At 28.3% G+C, this 11827-nt stretch overlaps 1 pseudogene; it reads right to left on the bottom strand.

Annotated features, from left to right (window-relative positions):
* Positions 1-4764: 4764 nt before the first annotated feature.
* LOC132937649 (U2 spliceosomal RNA) lies at positions 4765-4936 on the bottom strand (annotated as a pseudogene).
* Between the last annotated feature and the right edge of the window lie 6891 nt (positions 4937-11827).

Genomic DNA, 11827 nt, shown 5'->3' with positions numbered 1-11827 from the left:
GCATATAATCTATAGTAATAATATTACCATTGGTAATGAATAAATGAATAATCAATGATATTACCAATATAATATTATTATTTATATTTATTTATTTATTAGTACTACCATTGATTATACTTATATATAGGTATATAACCTATTATATATAATCAATGCTAATATCTACCTATGTTCATATTTGCTTAGTTACTTATGTAGTAAATAATAATATAGGTAGGTAATAACCGAATGTTTCCTGCAGTTTCTACAAAACTTATTTTTTGAATTACCTCCAAATAACCAAAGCCATTAGCATTGAGTACATATTATTATACAATTTAATATACCTACCCAATGTCATTAGTTTAGACATTTTTCTTTTAATATTCAATTTCGTGAAAATTTGGTTTTTAAATTCTCGAAAAATAATATTGTGGTTAGTGGATACCAGGATACCCATTGTACCTGCCAATGTATTTTCATTCGTTTTAAATTTCAGTAAGAAAATATTGTTATGTTGGAAAGTTGGATAGGTGTAGTCGTTTTATGTTAATCAATGATCCCATGTTTTGAATACATAGCTACAAAGCCGTGTCATATTTTATAAAAACATTCATATTCAAAAAAAAATTTACAGATTGAGAGAGCCATAGACATATTAACTAATAGTTATATTAGTTAATATGTCTATGGAGAGAGCTGGTGACATTCCGGCCTCAAGAGTGCACCACCGGTACATGTCCGTGGACGTCGTGTAATGATTTACAATACATTTTTGTATGGTCGTGTAATGTTCGTATCATAAATAATATTATTATATAAAATAATTTAGTTATTTATCTATGGTTCGTGTACACGGACATTAGAAAATATGTTCGTGGTTGTATAACTCAGTACTTATGACCATAGACAAGTATACATGTGTCTGCACATGCCAAAATAGATTATATATTGTATTAATAGGTTAGGTATAACATTTGTATAATACAGAGAATTTAAACAACCTTGTTAATTTACAGGAAAATATCCAAATGTATATAAATTTACATTACCCAAAAACAGGGGCGCTTCAATAAATTAAGCATTGTACACAATACCTACCTGGGCAATGTATGTCTGACGTCTGTATTACGATTTCCGATTTATACACTTTTACCGTAACATTTTATACATTTTAAGGCACCCGGTGCCGATGCCATTTTGTCCTCAAAAATACACTCTGAGGGAATAACGATACCGCTTTGTAGAATCAATCAAATTTCATAATTTTTTTTTAATTGCCAGAGGTAAATATTTTACAGCCCTCATCGATCTCTGATTTTCAATATTTTATTTTCAAACTTTATAATATGTTTTAAAAAATACAAGATAAAAACCATTTTTTTACAAATTTTTCAATACAATTTTTTGAAATAAAATACAAAATCAGAGATCGATGCGGGCTGTAAGAAGTCTTCTTCTTCTTTCAGATAAAAAAATAGTCATCAAAATCTGACAATTCTACAAAGCTTAAGAGTTATTCCCGTGAAGTCATTATTTTCGATATAATACACCCTATCAACCACCCCTAAATACGTATTGGGTAGTAGATTAGTGGAAAAGTCTTATAATTGAGGTGGCAACTAAAATATAAAATTTAATTTTCAAATTTTATAGAATTGTGGAAAATTTGAAAAACTGGCACCGGGACCCTACTATTGTTTGCTTTAACGTTAAATAACTGTTACCACTGATTAAATACAATCAGTATCACGAACATATAATAAAGTATTTTATAGATTTATAGATTTTTTTTTTAATTTTTAATAGATCAGTATTTTAGTATTTAATCATTTTTCTAATTTATTAAGATAAAATATTATATTTTTTGAAAATTTGAAAATTTATATTTCACTATTTGAGAAATGATTGTACTCATTGTGAAAAACATTGTAAGCGCGTATAATAGGCGTATAAATAATAGTATAAATAATAAATATAATAAAATAACGCGAAAATCAGAATATAAGTAACAGGATTACAGGAACGTATGTTGTGTTAGCCGTTGAACAAGAAACTACATCGCCGCCGGCATCATAACTGAAAAAAGTAGCCCTAGTTCATGCAACCCTGGTACCACTGAGTCAGTTTTGATGAAATGAATGAAATAATGAATGAAATAAATGTCTATATCGTCGTCACAAATCGTTATCGACTGCGTCCGGTATACAAAGTGGCGATACTGTGATTCCTAAGAGCGTACTTTATATTTTATTTTGGGTGACCCTTTCTTCCACTATCACAAAGATCAGACTTAAGACCCTAGCCCTAGACGTTTTTACAATGCTAACCAACTGATAACAGATTTTATTACCGGCAGAATTTGGCCGGTTAAGTGTCGATTAACTTTAACCAGACATAATACTAAATACTCGTCAGCCGACGCACCGATGCAAAACTATTCATTAAAAAAAAACGCAAAAACGACTTCGCTCCGCTATTATTACTTGTATTTTGTTTTTTATAAGAATTGTTTGTGAGTTATCAAGCGCGCCCGTAGGATAAAATCCTACATTGGACAAGATATGAGAATTACTTCAAATATATTAATGGTTATAGTCTATAGAGGATAATATTATACTATAGTGATATTGATATCACATGCAGTTAAAAATTCAAAGGACTGAAGTACCTTTTGGCACCCCTTGCGGACGCCCTTGTTGGTTATTTTATTTTTTACCAACAAATAACAATAAACGTATTACGAAACGCCATTCGACCTGAAAATAAATAACTATAGTCAACTTTGCCAATAAAATAGGTACAAACTCAAATATTATAAATTAACTAATCTTGAATGTCACTTAAAAACATTAATATTCTACAATGTTGATATTTACCAAGTTCAATATGAATCATCTTACAGAGAAAAACCAAATACTATTTTATAAATCCAAAACAAGAGGAGAAATTAAATTTTTTTCTCTAGTTTTTGTAGAACTAGAATAGTTACTTGTTTTACCAATAAACCTGTTATTTTATGACATCATTTTTCATAAAAATTGGGGGGGCACTTGCCCCTAGTCAAAGCTGGGCAGTAACAAGTTAAAAAGTCAAAGTTAAGTTAAAAGTTCCTTTTTTTGATAACTTTTAACTTAACTAGTTAAAAAAAATAGAATGTAGAAAATAACTTAGTTAGTAACTAAGCTATTTCTTTTTATAAATAATTGTAACTTAGTTATTTTGTTGAAATTAAAGTTATTTGTAATAAGTTATTTACAAAAATTGTCCTATTATGATTTATGAACTGTATATTATTTGCATTGATATTTCTGAGAACCGCCAGGACAGAAGTATATCCACCGACGATTATAGGTATGTATATTATTATATTTATTACTATTTACTATAATATAGACATATAGTAATTACTAATTAGTAGTATTAAAGTGAATAGTGATTATTATTATTTATTTATTATTTATTTGAAATATAACTAGGAAGTTTATATTTTCTATGAAATGACAACGGATGTATTTTACATTGTTACTAGTGTACGTGTGCATTGATGGGTAATAATACAATTTCCAGAACGGACCTAATTAGTAATTTCTGATAGGTACAGTGATACTTATGCCGTGTTTTCTACAAACTACACTCTACATTCCTATAATATTATATTGGTATATAAATAAAATAATATATAAGAATTAATTGTGGTCAATTTATAAGTCACTATGTTATATAATATCAGCTTATGTAGTAGTGTGTCAACTGGTGTGAGTGTGTGACTATGAGGGTTCCAAGTTACAACAGTGAATTTAGTCATTCGTCAATGTAATCATTTGAGCGTTTGTTTTACTTAATACCAAAACTAGTTATTTTCCTACGATGAGATAAAAAAACGTTTATGAGTAAGTTAAAGGTATTTAAAAAAAAAAGTAACTTACCTACCTTTTAACTTAACTTAGTTATTATTTTCATGAAAATCTGTAACTTAACTTAGTTACTCAAATTCAGTAACTTTTTAAAACTAACTTTAACTTAGCTTAGTTATTTTTATTTTAGGATAACTTAACTTAAACTAGTTAAAAAAATTGGTTTACTTGCCCAGCTTTTCCCCTAGTGCCCCCTGGTTACGGCACTGGTACAGATTAAACCGGTATCTGAGTAATGAGAAAATATTGACACAAATATTATACAATCTGTTCACTGGTTGACCAATTTTATGTAGAAAAAACATTTTATATCAGTTACCATTAGTCATTAGAGTACATTATAACTTACCAATAAGGCGTATATTATTATCATTAGAATTGTGAACTCAGTTATTTTTTTATATAATATGTTCATTGGTGTACACTATCGTCATCCGACTCACACTAATTGAGGTGATTTGACTTTCGCGACTAAATAAAAAGTATTTATTTGTATGTTGATAATTTATTATATGTTCCTTTTTGACAACGATAAAATATGTCTCACAAAATCTTCATTCGGCGTAGAAATAATATAAAACTTTGTTGTGTGGTTGTGGTCAGTGGTCACCGGTCAACAATATTCGAAATAATTTTATATTAAACGAACTCTTTAAAGTTATTAACTGAAATATTGAATGCACTTTGATATATTTAAAAGAGTGGTATTTTTCAGCGAATAACTATGTGGCCAATCGAATTAAATCCAAAATTTAATATCTCGATATTCAAAATTCGAAATCCAAAATTTTCAAAATCCAAAATCCAAAATTTTCAAAAATTATTTTTCGATTTTTAGATTACCTTGTATAATATGATCATGTTTATTATGTGGGCCGTTCCGGGTAGTACTGCAATACCGGGTCAACCCGGGGTGGAGCAGAAGCAAGCCCCAAAATCTCCATCAAATTTGAAAAATTAGTTTAACATTTGAACCTTTCAATGAAAGGTCTATCAGATGTTATTAGATATCAATGCTTATAAAATCACAAAAATGGGGAACCTACGTAATAAAAAGAGAAAAACAAGACAAGGGGAAGGAAACATAATAAAGTATTTTAAGAATCTATGTAAAAAATAGCTACGACATAAATATACATATATAAAAAAACAGCAAGCATCACAGCGACTCGGCCTAGGCCCTATAACCTAACCTGTCGCACCTCGGACAGGTGATCAATGTAAATGTTACGAGATGCCGCAATAGTGTCGCTCACACACAACTTCCGCATGAAGGCAGCATAAAAACGGCTACACAGACACCTCATGAACATGAGGTGTTGGCCCATAGGCGCAATTTGGACAATTGATTTGGTGGGAGGGGGGGTGGCTAAATTTATAATATCAATACAGAGCCGCATCATTTTTTTATTAGGTGGAATAAAGTATGAATATATTTAAAAACTTAGGGGGGCTTAAATAAAACTAGGAGGGGCTAAGCCCCCCTAGACCCCCCCAAATTACACCTATGCGTTGGCCGGGTCCCACGATCCAAGGGCACCCACTATGAACGGCACCACCGTTGCCGTACACCCATGCTACGCCGCCAGCCACGCCCTGAGCTCCTCGTACTTCGTCTTCTTACAAAAGTTGAACATTTTATAAATTTTTAACTACAAAATCATTTTTAAATTTTAAATTTAATAAATGTCGTCAAAAATCAAACTTTAAAATTTAAATGCTAATAAAATAAATGTGCCTATGTATTTTTAATATTTTCAACTACTATATGGAGTTTTGTATTATATTTTAACACTTTTTTACTCAAAAAAATGAGAATATAAACATTCAGTAACATTGTCATATATCTACAGTTATTCGTTTTTGAGTTACAACATAATAAGAAAATCGCTACTTGAGAAATCGAGTGAATATATGAGTAGACATTTTTTTTTTTTTGATCAAGGTAGACAAACTTAGGAGGAATTTTGTATTACTTACATTTTCAAATATTATATTTAAAAAGAAAAATTTTTATGAATTTCTAGCTCAAAATAATTTGCACATTTTCGTAATTTTTACATGTTTTGTAAAGGTTTGAAATTTAAATGCTTATAAAAAACAAATATGACTGTATTTTTGATATTTTTCAAATGTCATTGTAACAATATTTTAATAGGCTTTTATTAAATTGTCAAGCTTTTTATCCAACAAATGAAATTTTATTGACATTCATAGGAAAAAAACTAAAAAAATTGGAAACTGAAAATTTCCGTAAGCTGTTTAAAACAAATCAAAATATTTTGAAAATTATACTGTGTGTCTGTGTATAGAAAATGCTAATATAAACAACTAGTGAAAATTGCATGTATAAATGTAAAAATCAAAATCGATTTTGTCGAAAACTGATTTTTCGTAGAAATTCTTGTTTTCCCGGCGTTTTTGAAAACTACTGGTAATTTTAAATTTTTACCTCCTCAAAGCATTATTTCAACTATTTATCGTGTACATAGACACAAAAAATTTCAAAAACAAAATCAATACATCTAAAATAACGGCATATATCAAGTACATAAATAACAGTTTTTCAATGCAAAAATGCATACTATTTTAAGCTTTTTGAGTAAACATACAAATCCGGACCCTTTATTATAGCATTACAGGAATAATTTAGATCTAACTTGAAGTTTTACTTAATCATAAATTGTGCCCTTAAGAGGACGCTACCCGTGTGTTTGTTGTATCCGTGTTACAATCATACGACATAGCAAATTTCCGTTCACTAGTGCGTGTATCATAGGCGCAATTTGGGGGGCTAGGGTGGGGGCTTAGCCACCTAAGTTAAGCCCTCCTAAGTTTTTAAATATATTCATTCTTAAATCCACCTACTAAAAAAATGTTACGGCCGTTACGGGTCTGTATTGATTTTATAAATTTAGCTCCCCAAATTAGTTGTCCAAAGTTAACTAAATTTTAAACTTAAATGTAAGAAAATCATAGGCATGCGCACAGGGGGGGGGGCGGTCTCCTGCGGTCCTTGGCATTTTTTAAATAAATACTTAGATATCTATGCTATACTAGATAGCGAACATTTTTACATTTTACATGAAAAAAGTCAAGCCAGTTTGAATCTTATAGTTTAGATATGAGATATCTGTGAATAAATGTTATAAAGTTATTAATATATCAGTTATCATCGACCAAATGATTTATTATTATCAAAGAATACTCTACGTCTCTACTATCCACTATATTAGCTAGTTGACTATTTTTTTTTATCACAGTGTGATCTATCAATTACTTTATTTATATACTTACGTTATTTCACGGTTGTAACTTGTAGATAATATTATATACCACTTAGGTTAGTTAAAATAGTAATTACAAATAACGAATATTTTAGACCTAAAAAACAGAATATTCTTATTCAGTAGGTATCTACATTAAACTTTTACATATTATACCTAACTAGTAAATAAAATACTATTATAATGAGTGAAAAGAAGATCATATAGCAGAAGAATAATCATTAAGGTCATTAAAGTTCACCCTTTTTTTTTTAAGTTGAATTTTGTCCGGAGTGACCCGTAAAATGCGGTGACTTCGGACACGTACCTATTAGATTTCATTAAAAACTGATGTTATAATTACAATGGGTGACTTCGGACAATATACATTTATCGCAAATACAACATAATTTTTTAAATATTCTAATAATAAAATGATTTACTTATTATTTATTTTTTACTTTTCTGTTTTTACTTATTGTGTTGTCATTTTTTTATAACTAACCATCAACGACATTTTAAATACCGTTAGGATTATAATTCTTATATACGGACGACCTCCTACATTGTTGACATATGATCTGGGCATAGTTAATCTGTTGTCCGAAGTCACCCACGTTTGGTAATAATTAAAACGATTTAACAGTACAAATTGGTACCAATTAACCATTGATTTTATAGTATATTATAAAATCAATGCAATTTCCAATTAACACAGACAAGTTAACGGATATTGGTAACCGAAAAACGAAATCAAAGATTTGTATTTGCTGTTGTGCTACAGTAGTCAATGTAGTTATGTAATTTAAAAATACAAAAATATAATATTTTGTATCTACCTCCATAACATGTACTACGGCACCATCATGTCATCAATAAATATTATTTTCTATGGAGCTTACAATAAATATTAACGTAGAGTATTAGTTTTCAACTTTTATTAAACGTGTATTCTAAAATTATAAGATAACTAAAAAAACATGGTGTTGTCCGAATTCACCCCACATGCCGAAGTCACCCTTTTTTACGGTAGTCATTAGTACAAGAATCTTTGGTTTAGACATTTTTAAGGGATCTGCGCACGCCTATGAAGAATATTATCTGTTCTAAACCGTCAGCGATTTTTTTGATATTTTAGTTTTCAGGCAATAAATGAGTAGTGAAATATTATAAATTAATAATGCTCATATCTTGCTTGAAAATAAAATATCAAATAAAAGCTTGATCTTAAGCACACGTAATGAATGTTCTTACCTAAACGTTTGATAATAGATAAATTCACTCTAATATCAAAACTAACAGCGCACTATTGAAACTAGTGAACAAAAATTTGCAATGTTGTACATGTAAGACGGAGACAACAAATGCGTCCTCTAAAAAAATAGAATAAACTAATTATAATTATTAGGTATATAATACAATTTGATATTTTTAAAAATTACCCTACTAACTTGATATTTATTTAAATTGTATATTTGTTTACTTGTGTCTTGTACAGAAAAAATAAAGAATCAAAATACGCAAAGTATAGTATACTCTAAGACTTCTAGAGGACAAAAAACAAAACTCATACGTTTATATTTTGATCTAATAGTATATAGATACTTCATCTAACTAGCCATCTTGTAATTTTAAATACCGCAATATAATATCTATTTTTTTTCTCACTAACTACTCAATTTGGTTTAGATATGGATAAAAAATCATTTAAATTTTCAATTGAATATGAGCGTTCTACATAACCTACCTAAGTAGTTATTAACAATTCTAAAATTCTTCAAACACGTTTAATTTATTTACAATTAACCCCCATTGTTAAAGTAATAACGGGTGGTTTTAACGGTTTTTTGATTTTTCACTTATCGCCTTATCTCTATACCGGCCCCGCTAAAAACTAGATGATAATATTACATAATAATACACTTGGCGAATTTGCTTAGGTTGACAGGACACATAAACGTAGAGTACGAGCAAATAATCGCGAAGTAATATGTCTATATAATATCGGGCCGTAGTCATATTTACATTTTTAAGTAACATAAATAATTTGATTTACTAAAGAAATAATAACCTACCTGGCTACCTACCTATTAGATAAATTCAATAATAATTCAATATTGTTTTAACTCGTCCTCCGGTACTCCTGTGATCTTCACCCTTAAGAACAGGGTTATTCAGGTGATAGTGTACTTTATAATATTATATTACTATTTTAATAATTTAATAAACCTTGTATACGTTGCTATATCATGTTTGATTGTGTTAGTTTATGAACGCAGCCCCGCAGGTCATAAGTTTCTAGGGCCTGTAAAATATAAATTAGAAGACTTTATTCATACCGATCTAACAACCCGGTTCTTATAAAGACCTGTTCGTGTCGTGTAGTGGGAATAGCTAACCAACTCCTTAACCTGGATAGAATTAGGGATAAATATCAAGTCACTTGGTTTGAATAAACGATGAGGTGTCTTGCACCGTAAAGTAAATTACGACCTTGTAGTGCGTAAGAATCAATATAGTAAATTGGTACATTAGTACATATACAATAATTATACATTATAACAATATATAAATAAATAAATAAATGATAATGGCATTACCTATACCGATAATTTGATGTTTAGAAATAGAAGTTATGACGTTATAAATGTTTAACAAATAAATTATTATACCTGCAGTAATTATTATACTTCATTATTAGTTTAAAAATATATTTTATTAGATTTTAAATATTTAAAAGATTACATTTTACAATGTTACCATCATAAACAACATTATATTAACTACCAATATCAACGAATTTTCTAATAAATAAAATATGTATTATAATATTTTATTTCAGTATAGATTAAGGGGTTTAGATAGGCAATGCTATTAGTTTATAAATTTGAGATAATATATTGAGTTTTATTATAATGGCAATTACATCAAGGGGGTTTCAATTGACTTCGAGATTACGAAAAATTCGAGATTTCTGCAGTAGGTACACTAGTTGTTGACTAAGAATCATTGCATACGAAATACGATTCTGGGCAGAGACGGTGTGTCATCCAAGCATACATATTGTACATAAATAATCAAATTTAATAATTAAAAACTGCTGAATATTAAATACCTATCGTAAAGCGTTTTAAATCATACGCACATAAATATTAATGAAACCTACTGTCCAGTGAACTTTTTTTTTTGATAAACGTAGAAAAACTTGTGTCGAATTTCGAATCTTCATTTGAAATTTATGATATTGATAGAATGGTAGGTATATAATGTAAAAAAAAATTTATGAATTTCTAACTGAAAAACAATTTGTAAATTTTCGGGATTTTGATGAATTTTGTCAAAATTGAACTTAATGCATATAAAAAATAATCGTGTCTATGTATCTTTAATATTTTTGAACTGCTAAATAACAACTTATGAGGATCCTTGCATTACATTTCAAACTTTTTACTATGTGAAAAAATTTTTATCGGCAATAATTTTAATATAATATGTATTATGTATATAAATATCGCATATATATAGGTACTATTGATGAGTTTTATTTTTACATTATTTTTATTTAAGAAATCTGGATAAAGAATCAATTAAAGAAAAAGTTAATTTTGTCGTACGACTTTTCAAATGTATGGATTATCGAGGAACTCCTCTTGATCAAGCTCCAGTGATAAATGAGAAGGATGTTGATTTATATAAACTATTCACAAAAGATGATCGAGAGAATAAAAAGCCTGCAGTTGCGGTACTTTAACACATTATTTAGGTGTTGAAATTTATAATTTTTTTATGATATCTACTATTTACTGTTATTTATTTATAATCATTTAAAGTTCGAATCTTGACAAAATACAGAAAAATCACGAAATTTAGCAAACTATTTTGAGTTGAGAATTTATAAAAATTTTCTTTTTAAATCTAAGATTTGAAAATGTAATACAAGATTATCCATAAGTTTTTCTACCTTTATCAAAAAAAAAATGTCTACAAGAAAGTCAAATAAAATTTTTATGAGCGTTTGAAATTAATATTTTTACAACATTTGATATTCACTCGATTTGTCATGTAAAGATTTTCTTATTTTATTGTAACTAAAAAACGAATGACTATAGAAACTTAAAAATTTCACTGAATATTTATATTAGCATTGTCTATACACGATAAAATTTTGAAAATAATTTGACTCTTTTTGAGCTGTTTACGGACATTTGTTTTTCAATTTTTTTAGTTTTTTTTTCTATAAATATCAATAAAAATGTGTTTGTTGGGTAAAAAAGCGTGAAAATTTATTACAAAGCTCCTGATATATTGTTACAATAGCAGTTAAAATATTAAAAATACATAGGCACAATTTTTTGTTATAAGCATTTAAATTTCGAATTTTGACAAGATTTATTAAATTTAAAATTAAAAAAATGTTTAACTTTTATAGCTAAGGATTGAAAACTTAAAACAAGGTTCGACGAAAATAGGTTATTCAGTTATTCTGTAACCAAAAAATCTCAAAAATATAAAACACAGTTTTTAGTTATTTTTTGTTAAAATTTCTTAATATTAATTCAACTTACCGGCTACCGTACTAATAATAAGTAATAACAATATATATATAATATAAAATATCCACACAGACAAACCGCTCAGGATCGTTTTTCATATACAATGATA

This window comes from Metopolophium dirhodum, chromosome 1, assembly GCF_019925205.1.
Source record: "Metopolophium dirhodum isolate CAU chromosome 1, ASM1992520v1, whole genome shotgun sequence".
Taxonomy (NCBI): Eukaryota; Metazoa; Arthropoda; class Insecta; order Hemiptera; family Aphididae; genus Metopolophium; species Metopolophium dirhodum.
Note: the sequence above shows the minus strand (reverse complement) of the source record. Positions and strands in the feature narration are given on the sequence as shown.